We start from the raw sequence: 15,490 nt of genomic DNA on the forward strand, positions 1-15,490 counted from the left end.
TATCCTTCGGATTCCCTTGATTTCGATTTCATTGACATTCTTATTGGAATTACCTTGAAACTAACTCTTAAAAAATCACTAGGAATTATCCTTAGAATTTCTTGGGAATTTGCCCCAGAATGATTTCGAAACCATCCTAAGAATTCAATACCCTCTGAGTTATTCTCCTGATCTCCTTTGTACCACACATCAGAACCCCCTTGATGGGCATCTCAGAATTTATTAGGAATACTCGAGGAGAATTGTAAGATAATTTAAAAAAGAATTCAGAAGACAATTCCAAGAGAGTTCTGACAAGAATTTTAGGAGAATTATGGGGAAAATCGATGACAGTTATGAGGATTATTGAAACAGAATTCAAGGGTGCATTCCAATGAGCTTTAGGGCCAAAAAGTCTAAAAAACAACAGGTACAAATGGTCGAAAAGGCTAATACGAAAGGCTAAATGTAAATACAGGTATACCTCGATTATATGTACATTTTCGATTCTGGAATGTACATAAAATCGAATCGTACATAAAATCGAAGCATATTTTTATTTTGATATTTTTGTAGTTCAGTTATGAAAAAAATCAAATTACAAATACTTATCAAGTATTGAAGCCAAAATTTTCACACCATACAATGTAAAGTGGTCCAAGAGGGTGATTTTTAGTTCAAAAAATATGACTGCAAAACAAAAATATTCCTACACGGTTTCTTAATATATTTTATTTGAGTTCAAAAAGCAATTCTGATTCATATTAAGTCCATTGTTGTTTGAAATTATGTTTATTTAATCATATTTAAATAATCGATTTTAAAATAACAAGTAATGTCGTTCTCTATCCACTATCTTCTCGAAAACTTTTGATCTTATTTCACGCAACGAAAATTGAGAATTGAGAGGCCAACCGTTTTCTTCTGCATATCTGATCATTACGTCCATAGCATTCAACGCCGATTCATCAGAAACTAACTGGAAGTCGTCATCAGGATCAATAGATTCCGAAACATTCATGCTGTCATCGGCTGGTAGGCTGGAACCCATAGTGTTATAGGTCATCTCGTCGTCAGCTGTATGATTGCGTACTTTTTCCACTATTTCGGAATCTTTCAGAACTTCATATTCAGCATTCTCATCATCGATGACGCTTGACGCCATAATTTTGGCGGCGATCTCCGTTAATCTCTTTTTAATCACTGATAATGGTAAATCATCTTCGTCTTTCACATCTTCCGGATTGTACAACAAATTCCACGACTTTCTTATGGATGCTTGAGGAACTAGATCCCATGATTGCGCAATCCAAAGTATGGCATCCTTCACATTGATCCTTTTTACATTGTCGTGAAACTCTCCTGATCTTTCAAGAACCTCTCGCATCATGATTTGTCTGTAGCGTGATTTAATCATTTGGATCACGTTTTGATCCATTGGTTGAATTACAGTTGTGGTGTTGGGCGGCAGAAACATTGTCCAGATAGCACCGTCATCAGTCTTCAATTCTTCGGCATTAAAATGTGCAGAACAGTTGTCCAAAACAAGAACTGCTCGCATAGGGAGATCATTTTCTGTCAAAAACTTTCGGACCTGCGGCACAAAATGTTCGAAAAACCAGGTTTTGAACAGAACGCGGGTCATCCATGCATTCTTCGATGCGGCGTAATAAACAGGCAACTCTTTCAAATTTTTCAACGGTCGAGGTTTAAGAAATTTTCCGGTTGGTCGGCGTGCATTTGAAATATAGGCCACTTTCGTCAGCGTTGAAGATTTGACTTGGAAGCAAATCTTTGGAACGCATTTCTGTTGCAAAAACATTGACGTACTCGTCAATAACTGCCATGTTGCTTGACAATTTCTCGCCCGTAATTTTCAGAAGACGAATCTCATATCTTTTAATGAACTTGTCGATATAGCCACGACTTCCAAACTTACCCACACTAACCAATTCATTAAAAAAAATTCCGATTGAACACGGAGCATCTCCTGGCTCACCGGAATGTGTTGTTGTCTTTTTTGCAAAAACCAGATGTATAATGCTTCATCCACTTTTGGGTAGCTAGCTTGCTTGAAGGTCTTGCGATGTGCTGTAAACAACAATCTTTAAGGCAACTTATCTGTAAATAAACCTTTAAAATATTTACCAATGTTTCCTTGGATGTTCACAATATTGTTCATTATCTTTGTTTTAGACTGCTGGATGTTGTATATGGTAGATCGTGCTTTGATGCGATACTTTTCCATCACATCTTGGATCGAAACTCCGTTCTCCAAATCTTGTATAATCTTCACTTTATCAGTGAGGAGAATACCCGATCGATTCTTCTTTGCTTTGTAAGAATTATCAGAAGCCATTTTTCAGATTTCAATCTGCACGGTTTCAAGTCGAAGTAGGGGTACTAACTTTCTCACGATCATAAATGTCAAAAAGTACACGCTAACGTGAATCTACCCACATTTATGTCAAAGTACCCTAGATTTAAACTGACCGTTTAAGGAATAGGAAATATTAACGAAATATTGCGATATACACACTTAATCTAGCTCGGTAAAATCTCCAACAGCCGATTACCTCGGCATTTACTTTTTCTGATATCTCCGAAAAATATCTGTTTGTTAGCTGATATCTCAGCAACATGTTATTTGTTAGCTGAGCCTCGGCAATTGTTTTACTGAATCTCAGCAAAATAAATTGCAGAACTACTCGGCTGTTGGAATCTCGGCGAAACATTTTAAGTGTGTAGGGCGGGGATCGGTTTTAATACTTCGGGAACCTCTTACAAGCACGGGGTCAACAAAAGCTTACAACAGAATCACACAACCAAAAAGAGGGTTGTAACATAGAGGTAAATCTCAGACTAGAAGGTCCCGAAATAACGTGCTCAACTTTTTGGCTCAGCTCTGGTACTCTCTTTGGTCCCAAGCTAATCGATTCACCCCTCGAAACATAGGAAAAACCAATAACCCCTCATTTTATCTGTCAAACTTTCAATGCGAATCAAAACAAACATTGTGTAGTACTAGAATTTTGACTAGAATGGGGTACGTTAATCGTTTGCTTGGGACCAATAGCAACAATCAATACGAAACTAACGATTTTAAATTGGCTCACCACTTTAGTAGCCTATTGGTCCCAAGCAAACGATTAACGTACCCTATTCTAGTTGAAATTCTATTACTACACTATGTTTGTTTTGATTCGCCATGAAAGTTTGACAGATAACATCAGGGGTGTGTGGATTCATGCAGAACATGCAGGGGTGAGTGAAATAGCTTGGGACTGCTTGGGACCGTTGTTCTGGTACTGAGTGAGCCAAAAATAATAATGATTTTCTTCGGGACCCAGTGGTCTTAGAGTTACCTCTATGCCAATAGGCTAGTCAAGTAGTGAGCCAATTTAAAATCGTTAGTTTCGTTTTGATTGTTGGTTGTAACCCCGTACTTAAAATTGGTTCCCAATGATTAATCCGTTCGCTATGATTGGTTTTCGAATCCATGACAAAAATTGGTCCCACCTCAAAAACTGTTACTTTACCCTATATATAGTTCAGATGTGTTATGTTATGTGAACAAACAACCAAAATCAACAAAATATAGGTTTCAAAATAAAAAATTAACGTACAAAAAATATGTACATAAAATCGAGGTAACATGTACATAAAATTGAAGTACGTAAAATCGAGGGTACATATAATCGAGGGTCCATATAATCGAGGTATATCTGTATTCTGAAATTGAAAACTCAGAAGAGAAATATGATTTTATGTTATTTCCCCTTCTTTAAAAGCTACACGTTATTTGAAACAATTTTTTTAAGATTTCCGACCTTTAATATTTTGACCTTTTGTTATAGATTCCTCCAACGGAATTCTGAAACGAATTCCAAGGAAATTGTTAGGAGAGCTGTTCCAAAGCAAGTCCTATAACAATTTCAACGAAACTCAAAGTGGAATTCCCTAGTAATTCTGAAGAATATTTAAACGAATTTTTTGAGCAGTATTAAAAAGCAGTTTAAGGAATAGGTCCGTTGATCTTTTGGAGGCATAGGAATGATGATTGAAATTCCAACAGATTCTGAAAAATTATGAGCAAAATTTAAAGATAATACTTCCAGAATTATTGAATTATTGAATTACAAGTGATATCTTTAGAGAATTTCTAGCGTGTTTTGAAGGAAAATTATGTGGGCATTACTATAAAGAGTCGCAGTCCGAAGATATATTTCTTAAATGATTTTAACACATCACAAAGAAATCATGCGAAGGGTTTCAAGTTAAACCAGAAATTTGAAATCTTATATGAATATCCCGAAACTTAAAATAAATCACATGTCTGGCACTTTGTAGCATTTGAGGATTATGGCACTTTGTAAAATTTCCAAGACTTTGAAATCAAAAAACGAGATTTTTTCCCATCTACTTTAAAACCTGGTTAGGCCCAAAACTTCTCAATCGGGCGAACTTCCGTGGAGTTCGGTGGGTTGATATCTTTTGGTACAAAAACAACATTGCCACGCGTAGTGGCAGGATGCCAAATCCGGCCAAAACAGAGTCTCTCCAAAATGGTGGTGGATGTCAAATTTCCACTTGGGAATCGAAAATCACAGCTGATATTGGTCGAATATCAAGGGTCATTTTCGTGGTGATGGTGGCTTGTGATATTGGTGCCTGTGATTTTAGGTGATATTGATCCTGAAAGATAGCTGATTTTGATTGATTTTCTGATCTTAATTTTAGCCAACACTGCTGACATTATTCCTCCCTGATATAGCGTTAGCGTTAGCGTTAGTGTTGTTATGATACACTTCGTAGATAGGATACTGGTGACACTTACGTCTCTTCTGAAATTCTCAGTTAGACTACTTTCAGGAATAATGCTGGGGAGTAAACATTGGTTCCAATCTAAGTAACAGAAGCATGACTGTCGCTATTCCCGGCCACGCCCATCTTTACCATAACTAGGGATAAGGAAGGAAATGTTGATGTAGTACTTACTTAACGAGAGGCCACCGACTTAGCGACACCCTCATAAGTGCTACGGAGTTGGAGGGTTGGGTAGGGTATTCGTTTAGGATTCACCTCAAGTTGGCGATGCAACCAAAAGTATGTATTGTTTATTTGTTGTTTACTTAATTTCTCGATAGCCGGCTATCGAAAGAATATATTCATTTTGTTTAGTGATCATGAATTTTAAGAGTCACGGAAAGCTTGAGATTAAACCCATGATTTTCTGCTCAGTAAGCAAAAACGATCCCTCCAGTGTCATCGAGCATCTCATAACCATAACACTTCGTGACAAAACAGGACTACGTTTTCGCTTGATATGCAAATAGTTTCCGAGGTTAATGTTCAATATCAAATATACAAATGATGGTGGCGATTTATTGTGATGTGAAAGAGCTAGGGGTTAAATCCATGATTTTCTGCTCAGTAAGCAAACTCGATCCTTCCAGGGTCATCGAGCATCTCATAATCCACAGCGCTTCGCGTCAAAGTACGAATTTATGGATGAACTATCTATTATTGAATAACTATTATTTACGATAATTACATGAAAGAAATAAAATATAAACTACAAACAAAACGTGACTACTAAAATCTCAAAAAGATATTCTCACAAATATATTTCACGCAACCAGGAATCTCAAAAGCATTAGACGCTATAATGATACTCTGCACATGTTAGACACAAGCGTCGCGAGCGCTCACGAATCATAAAACCGCTGACTACGACACTCTGAAAGCGAAATTGACAGGCTCTATGCGTCAAACACCCGCCCTTCAATCTCCTGCCGCATCCAACAACACAAATCTCCACTACAACATCTAACGAATTCAAAACTCCGAAAATCACTCATCTATAGCAAGTGAGTGGAAGCAACCCTGCATGCAACCATTCTTCATGATACACTTTGTCTGTCTATCTTTCTATTGTTCTTTGCAAGTTCTAAGTAATAATTTTTCAAGATTCGCTCTAATTTGGCCTCATTCTCATTCGGTCTAATGACCCAGCATCATCTCCTGGAGTTGCGTAATGGAACGTTTTGAACAAGTTTATCGTTTTTGACGTAGGATTATGTCTTTCGGCAGCATATTGAGGACACAATAAAAAAAAATTACCGCGTTACGAAAAGTGGTCAGGTTTTGACCACTAATTACTCTGGCAATAGCGGATAGATTTTAATTCTAAACAAGCCAATCGATTGTAAATGTTTCTACGAATCTGCTAAAATGGACACTTTATCAATTTTCAATGAAAATTACACAAATGCCCAACTGTTGTAATGATGATCAAAATTATCACTGATTGCCTGCAAAAATCGTTTTCCCTAACACAGATTTCAAATTCAAATTCCATCCCGAACCCACCAACGGGGCTTATTCAATCACCAAGTGAGTGTGGTGGTGTTCAGTCGGCAGTCGGTGCTTTCGGCGCGTGGTGTTGTACATTGTTATCCAGTACACAACGAGCCACCAGAGGTGTCGATTCACTGAAGAAGGAGGAAGAAGCCGCACCGCTACTGATCGGATTCAGATGCTCGTCGGGAACCGCTGTGAAACGGTTCTTTTCAGGACCACCATAAATTATTGTTGCTTAAGAGTTAATTTTAATTGAACGTTCGCTCGACTTGCTGTCAGCCACATCACCCCCAAACCTCTTTGATTATGTACCTAGCGATTATGCGTAACAGTATTGAAGTACAGAACTATGCAACGACCGAGCACAACGCAAAGCGGACAAAGGAAAACCGAGGGCTCACAGACCGAAGTAAAAACACGTTAGGTTACTTTGAACACGTTTTAGCAAGTGAAAATTTATTCTTCTTTATTTTACATTTTTCTCTTGGCGCGAGTCGTTTGACGTTTTAATCATAGTTCATCAGATAAAGATAGGTAGGCCCAGACCGAGGGGTGGCGGTTGGATAAATTACAATCTTAACACCCCCCGTCAAGCCGACAACCCGAGCATGTCCCGCAGTTTTCCGAACTGAGGTCCTGGAAGAGCCTTAGTCGTAATATCTGCAACCTGTAGATCAGTCAGCACGTATGCCAACTTGATGGCTCCTCTCTGGATCTCATTCCTGACAAAATGCCAGCGCACATCCACATGCTTCAATCGTTTTGTTGGTTTATCCTCCTCAGCTACTCGAATACAGGCTTGATTATCCTCTCCAATGACTGTCGGTTCGGTTACGCTTCTGTGAAGATCCGGTAACAACATCCTCAGCCAAATCGCCTCCGTTGCTCCAACACTGAGCGCGACATATTCGGCTTCTGCCGAAGAAAGCGCTACCGATGTCTGTTTGCGTGTTGCCCAGGATACCAAGCCTCCAAGTACACGAAATACGAATCCAGACGTAGACCTTCGATCACACACATCGCCTGCCCAGTCAGCGTCGACGTATCCTTCCAGCAGACTACATTCTTTGCTTCGACGAAACTCCAATCTCAAATCCACTGTACCCCTGATGTAGCGCAGGATACGTTTGAGGTGGCTCCAGTGTTCCTCCGTAGCATAGCTTTGGAAGCCACTGAAATAATTTACAGCAGCGCATATGTCTGGCCTTGACGTCGTAGTAACATACATCAGGCAACCAATCAGTTGACGGTACGGCTTATCTGTTTCTCTGGTTATGTCCGTACACTTCTCCAGCTTGAGTCCTGTTGCGATTGGCGTTTGTACTGGTTCGCAGTCTCCCATGTTGAAGCGGCTCAGCAGACCCTCCAAGTACTGCTTTTGATTGATGCACAGAAAACCTGCTGCCTGGTCATACTCAATCGAAAGCCCGAGAAAAGTCTTCACCTCGTTGAGATCTGTCATCTCAAACTCCCGCTTCAAACTATCCTTCAGAGTAGCTATCACCTGCAGCGAACGGCATGCGATCAGTATACCATCGACGGATATGATCAGCAAAACCAACTCTCCGTTCTGAACCGCAGTGTAAAGGCAGCTGTCGGGCTCGCTTCGTTCAAATCCAAGTCCCAACATGAACTCGTGAAATCTTGAATTCCAGGCCCGTGAAGCCTGTTTCAACCCATACAAGGAACGCTGAAGCTTTGCAACAAGTCCGTTGGTTGTGAACTCCTCTGGCAAACGTATAAAGATTTCCTGGTCCAGGTTTCCATTGAGGAACGCCGTTTTCACATCGAGTTGATGAATACGCATCCCTTCGAAGTTTGCAACGGCCAGTACCACACGCAGAGTCGTCATTCTGGCTACCGGTGCGTAGGTGTCCTCGTAGTCGAAGCCTTTTCTTTGGAAGAACCCTCTGGCTATCGATCGTTTTCTGTCCCTCTGGTAACGCTGTAAGGATCCATGTTTTGTTTCTGACTAACGAATCAATCTCGCTCGCTATTGCCGCTTCCCACTGCGGCCAGTCGTTTCGTTCCTTGAGCTCCTTCACAGTATTTGGTACATTGTCCACGAAATTTTCGGCACACAGCGCAAGTCCACATGACATCTCAAAAATATCGAACCACTGAGGCTCTCTTCTCATCCGATTGCTCCTTCGTACAACAAGTACTGCAGGTACATCCGAAATTGTATCCTCCTGCTCGGAATCTGGCTCCACCATTCCCGGTGAACGCTCACGAAACAGGCCGCCTGAGCTCAATTTCAACCTGCTTCTGGGGAATATCATTCATAGCTTGCTTTGCCGAACTGCAACCGAAGAAAGAACTCTCGTCGAACACAACATCCCTAGCAACAACCACTTTCTGCTTCGCTTCATCCCACAGCCGGTATCCGTTCGCGGTGTACCCCACCATATACAGCTTCTTGCTCTTGGGATCGAGCTTCGTTCGCAACTCCTAAGGAATGTGGGTATACGCGACGCTTCTGAATACCCTGAGCTTGGTCACGTCAGGTTTGCGTCCCGTCCACAATTCGAACGGAGTTTTGTTCTCTCCTACCACCGTTGCAGTATTTACGGCCTCACCCCACATCTCCTTGCCGTACCCACTTTCCGACAAAACGGCCCGAGCACGCTCAATCAATGTGCGATTCATACGCTCTGATACGCTGTTTTGCTGAGGCGTATACGGCACTGTTGTCTCCATCGCAATACCTTTCTTGCGGCAGAAAGCCCGCATCTCATCACCGACATACTCGCCGCCGTTGTCAGTTCGGAATCTAGAAATCCTTGTTCAAAAAACGCACTGTCACGAGGGCCTCGTAATCGCGAAAACAGTCCAAGACTTGATCCTTCGACGACATCAAGAAGATCATCGTAAAGTGAGAAAAATCATCTATAAACGACACGCAGAATCTTATTCCATCCCAGGTATGCGGCGTCATGGGGCCACACACGTCACTGTGGATAAGCTCTAGTGGCCGCGAGGAACGCCTATCCTCGCTCGAAGTGAATGGCAGCTTAGCAATCTTGCCCGAAAGACACGACTCGCAAACAACCGTACTGTCATCGAACTCCGTCAGCTTCAATCCGTCTACCATTTCGTACCGCTTCCGAAGACTGTCGCATCCAACGTGACCATATCGTTGATGCCATAGAAACGCGTTCCGCGATACTTTCCCGGTCACCATGGCAAACCCCATTTCACTTTTCTCACAATAAACATCTAATTCATAGAGCTTACCCTTGAACCAGCCGACTGCTAGAATCGCACCATTCTTGGTAATCTGCGCCTTGCCCTTCGTGAAGCATACCTGGAATCCTGATCTAGTCACTCGTTTTACCGAGAACAGATTGCAGCTGAGTCCCGGCAGATACAGGACGTCCTTCGCCTCGCATTTCTTCCATTTCCCATCGACGACCGCATACATCACTATGTCACCGCTGTATTCCGCCAGCAGCTTCTGACCGTTGGCCACAACGGTCTCCACGGGCGGTATCAGCTGCTTCATCAACACACGAACATCGACGCCACGAATGCAATTTCCGAACTGTCTTCAACACTGTCGTCCTTGTTTACACCAAGGTTTGCATTTTGCTTCGTGTCATTTTTCTTCTTCGGCTTCTTGTTCCTTTCGTACGAGTCCAATTTCACACGACAATAGGCCTTTTTGTGGCCAATTTTCCCGCACTGAAAACACTTTATTTGGCTTCTTCCGTGCTTACTTGCAGGGTGGCCAGTGAATTTTCATTTTGAAATTCCCGGTTTTTCCCGGTTTTCCCGGTTTAAATCTTAAAAAATTCCCGGTAGTAAATATTAAACAAAAAAAACCAAATTGAACGCATTTTTAAGAACGCTCTGAAAGGAATTTACTAAAAGGACAAAAAATGTGATTTAAGAAGATTCCCAAGATTCTGGGGCTTTAAAATTTGAGTAGTGTCTGAAACTAGAACTGTTTTTTTCAAAATTTGTGATAACTAACAATCTTTGTGATGCATGATTTAGAGTAAAAATAATTAAAATGTGAGATTTTGGAAAAAAATTCAAGATCACAGATATGAAAAATTAAATAAATATAATACTTAAGGGAATTCTAAGAAGCATTCCAATTAAATTCTTAGACGGGGTTGCAAGGAAATTCCAAAAAGAATTCAACGGCAATTATTACGCGGAGTGTCTTCTGGTTTATTTCAGAACAATTTCAAGATAATTCAGAGCCGAATTCCAAGTTAATTCTGGAGTTCATGTCATGAGAATTTTGAACAAAGAAAAATTAAACCCCGGAAAAGAATAATTCAGTTTCGGTTTTTACAAATCTTTGTTTTGAAAGTCCAGCATCTTCAATATTTTTTTAAGGACCATGCACTTTACATCTGAAATTAAGACGACAAAAATCAATTTTCAATATTCCTGAGTGATTAAATTCTAAAAACAATAACACGGGAAACTGAAAAAAATTATGCAGCAAATAGAGCAAGACATTCATTTGGTAAAGGATAACTCTGTTTCAATGTTTTATTCTGAAATTCTGGTTTAAAAATTTATCCTATGGTATGGTTAATTTATTTTCCCGGTTCTCTCACCGAATTCCCGGGTTTTTCCCGGTTTTCCCGGTTACTTTTCAAATTCCCGGATATTTCCCGGTATTCCCGGTTTTTCCGGTTTGCTGGCCACCCTGTTACTTGCCATCGCTACACCTTCGCTTCCGCTTCCATGACCTGCCGTCTCCGAATTCCGCTTCTTCAAATCGACGTCCAAAAGACGCTTCTTGACGAAATCCATGGCAACGCCCCCCGGGAGCGTTTCAATCGCCGTAACCACAGAATCGAACAATCGCCGTAACCACAGAATCAGTTCGAGCTGATTGTCCGCAATGGCTTGCACAATTAGAGACTTGCACTTTTTGTCCTGTTTTCTTCTTTCGATAACTTGCTTCTTCTTTTCCGCTCGCACTGCCGCCGAATCAGCTTCCACCTCATGAAATTCCGCAACCTCTTCCACCTCCCGCAGGAGGCAATCCAAAAGGTCGAACATGTCTCTTGGCGCGAGTCGTTTGACGTTTTAATCATAGTTCATCAGATAAAGATAGGTAGGCCCAGACCGAGGGGTGGCGGTTGGATAAATTAAAACATGAAGTGTTAATTAAAAAGAAACGCTTCGAATTAAGGTAAGGTTTTCAAGAAAAAAAGCCAAAAAAATTTCGAATTTATATGATTGATTGCAAACATCTCGCGATTGGAAAATTTTGGCAAGAAATTTCGCTTTTTTAAATTATCTAATGAATTTGATTCCGTGAATTAAAATGCGTAATTTAGTCATCAGAAAACGAGACGTTTCCGTGATGGGAAAAAGTGATTTCCCTAGCACAGTTGCCGAATATTGATACCGAGCACGTAATCCTACGTAAAATCTACGGTCGTGTCTTGGATACAACCTCTTACTTTTTTAAAGGTTTGAGTTTTTAAGTCCTGTTAAGATTATTGATGTAAATCATATTCATACATACATATCGCCCACAAAACACACAAAGATTGTGATGCAATCGTTTTTTTTTTCTGAGGTATGGCCAAAATAGGAAACTATGGCCAATACTGGTGCATTGGCGGTTTTTAAATCTTTAAATACGTCATAATAACTCAAAGTCGAGCTGATCTGCTAAGAATTTTGAAGGATTTCTACGTTCACTGGAGTAAGAGTTGTGTACATAGTCTCTTTCCAAAAATTATTGATGGATCCGAACAGCTAAAATTGTAATCCGTGCCTCGGTGGCCAAATACAAGTAGTTCATTGACTTTTCGTTCACGATCTAATACGTGCGAGACTACGTAAACAACCATAGTAAATATAGGCAATAATACTCTTTGCACACCTCCTTCTAAATATAGAACAGATCATCGCTACTACATATTAGTTTTGCGTTGATCTGAGAATTCCCTTCAACCAGGTCGGTCAACTCATTCGTTTCGCTCACTACTCACCATCAAGGTTGTACTTTATCGAGTAGGAGCAATTATGCACACACTGCGTACCGAAATATTGCCCAAGATGATGATCCGCACACGTAGGGGTGGTGGGGGTAAAATGGACAGACACTTGTTTCGTCCGAAAATCGTCAAATATCACTTATTTTATGACAATCGGAACATTCAGTGATTTTCTAAAACTATAAAACGATGGAAAATTAAACAAAAAATAAGACGCCATCCTAAAAACGCGTGGTTTTTACAATGCTGAACTTCAGAATTTTACGAGCAAAAAGTGTGAAAACTTTGGGGGACAAGTCTTGTAATTCTTATAACAAGAACTGTTACTTCCAATTTGCGGATTTCATATGAGGATCATTATTAATACATAACTAACAAGTTGAAATTTTACGATATTTCTGAGTAATAAATAATTGCCATGTGCAGAATCTTTAATTGTCTTAAACTTAGACCTTTTTCAAAAGTAATGCGTGTATTTAAAACATGATATTCAGCTTCTAAGACATTCCTTTAATGTTTAAAATGCTGATTCGTCCAACAGTTAGGTACTTCACGACGTCTTATCAGAAAGTTTCTTCAAGCGGACTAAATAATGAACGACTGGTTACTTTAAGGTCCTCCAGGAGGAAACATGCCACCCTGGAGGGTTGACTATGGAAAGAGATTGTTCTTTATTTCCTGATTTCCTTTTATAACAAATTGATCCTGTAATCGAGTACGGTATGCCAATCTGGGAGAGTTGCGCCAAATGCCATCACCTTAAACTCCAAAGGATCCCGAACAAGATCCTTAGGATGGTCCTAAACAGTCCCCCGCGGACTAGAAATTCTGAGATCCACCTCCTGGCGGAATTCAGACATTAGAAGAACGGAGAGTATTCATCCTGGAAAGGTTCAGAGACATCTGTCTGAGATCAAATTATCAGATCATACGTTAGGTTAAGTTATACTCGTAGTTAGGTAGGTTATCACTTTTTTTCAATTCAAATAAAACACATCCCCAAAAGGTATTCTGTAAACTAGTTGAAAAACCCAAATATTAAATTAGAATATCAAATTAAACAAAGATGAAGAGCCAGGTAGGCTAATGAATTAATATGATAAATCAATGTACTACCATAATCAACAGAAATAAACATAATTTTACTACTACTTTTATAACAAATTGATTACAATCAACCCTTCTTCATATAAAAACACTATTGAAAACAGAATACAAAACATTTTACTGAACCATTTACAATCAAGCACATACAGACTTGAAGCAATTATTTACACTGCGAACGATTTCGTTGCCCGTTTTTTTTTTGTGGTGACAGAAGCGAGATGAAATTCGCAATCAGTGCGAATCACAACAAATGCTTTTCCAACCTTTCGATCGAATGCCCATTATAGACCAACGCTTGTCCGTTTTACCCCCAGCTCCACAAGAAAATTCAACAAGAAAGCGATTTTGGTTTTAATTTAAAATTGTAGAATATGAAGTATCATAGGATATCAAAGGACATAACTAGATATTCAGAATACACTTATATTCATCAATATCCATAAGGTGCCCATTTTACCCCCACCACCCCTGCCCAAGGGTAACAGACTGAGCGTGAGTAAATAAACAAAGCCACGCGCTTGTTTTCGGCTTTCGAGATTTTCCCTCTTGGTTCTGTATTTCTCTGTGGGAGATTACATTCAAGCCGAACAATGGCTTAGGTCCTAAGTAAGAATGATCGATTCTCATCATCGACTTTCTCTTTCGTCGATAACTTTGCCACAAAACCGTTTCTAGCCGTATTAGATGCTAGATAATAGCTTATTTTATTGAACTGTGTGTTGAGAATAGTTGACCGTGGAGATGCAAAGAGAATCCGTCAATGTCACTTAGGACCATCTCCATTGTTCAGCATGACTTGTTCGAAATTGAAATACCTACACACGGGAATCCGACGACGGTGTGTAATGTTTTGGCCATAGAGCATATACAACATAATCTCTAGGAAGAGCAAGTGCGACCTTGACTGCCAAGCCGTGTGTCTGAATGGTGTCTATCTCATCAGAAGCGACGTCACAGCACGGTACAAAGCGCGCCGCTTGTCGCGATGAATGAACTTCTTTTCATAGGCTTGAACACGTGAATGTGTGACGTCACATAAACTCACCTACTAAAGGCGAAATGCGAAACGAACTGAACAATGTTCCAAATTCGTTCACGATGATATCGCAATTATGGAATCACAAAGTTCGGGGCAGCACCGGACTCAGAAAAATTGCTTGGATTTTGTAAAACTGGGGCTGCGTTCCATTTGAGTAGATCCACGCCAAATGACGAAACGATCAGATTCGACCTTCTTCGAATTTCATAAAACTTTGCAATCATTTCTAAGACACCTGATTTCATGAGAGAATCTTAGCCGTGATTAAAATGGTTGGACAGTTGAAGATCTGATATATTGAAAAATATCCTGAGAAGTTTTTCTCTGAGCCCCTGGAAGTCTTTGGAATAATTTCTGAGTAACCTAGATAGTTGAGAGGATATCTGAAAGACGTGAACTCAATTGTTGGACAGTATGAGATCTTTAGAATAATACTTGGACCAACCTGACGTATTGAAAAAAAATCCAGCTAAGGCTTCGGAGATCTCTGATGGTCTTATAAATGTTTTCTGAGTCACCTGGTTCCACGAGAGAATGTCTAAGAGACGTGATTTGAATTATTGAACTGTTTGAGATGTTCACACTGGTACCTCATGAACCTCATGTCTTGAAAAAATATCTTAAGGATTTTCATGGATATAACTGATTACCTGATATTTTTTAAATAATGTATGATCATCCTGGCACAGACAAACAGACGTAACTCTTTGAAAAACTTGTTCTTGAAAACATATTATCTCAAAACATATAACCTCAGTAACGACATCTCTCTGGCTTCTCGCGGAAAATAAGCTTGCTAGCTAGCTCGTAAACAATATTGCATAAAAGTTCTATAGAATGTATAGAAACGTCAAAGTGATCCGATGCCAGCGCTGCGGCGAGTAGTTCACGGAACTGATAATATTCAAATTAACCATTAAATGCATGAACGAAGATACACAATGAAGAGTTACGTCTGTTTGTCTGTGATCCTGATGTCATGGTTGACTATCCAAGAGACCTGATTTGAATTGTTGGACAATTG

At 40.0% G+C, this 15,490-nt stretch overlaps 2 protein-coding genes across 6 annotated transcripts in view; one reads left to right on the forward strand and one right to left on the reverse strand.

Moving 5' to 3' along the window:
- The window catches only part of jus (julius seizure), a 452,703-nt gene that overhangs the window by 381,583 nt on the left and 55,630 nt on the right, over positions 1-15,490 (forward strand). The window lies entirely within an intron of this gene.
- Positions 1-15,490, reverse strand: part of LOC135707916 (ATP-binding cassette sub-family C member 4-like) — a 116,118-nt gene that overhangs the window by 94,941 nt on the left and 5,687 nt on the right. The gene's annotated exons all lie outside the window — the stretch shown is intronic.

The sequence above is a fragment of the Ochlerotatus camptorhynchus genome, unplaced genomic scaffold (genome assembly GCF_037179485.1).
Source record: "Ochlerotatus camptorhynchus isolate MF236.1 unplaced genomic scaffold, CSIRO-AGI_Acam_v1.1 ptg000323l, whole genome shotgun sequence".
NCBI classification, from domain to species: Eukaryota; Metazoa; Arthropoda; class Insecta; order Diptera; family Culicidae; genus Ochlerotatus; species Ochlerotatus camptorhynchus.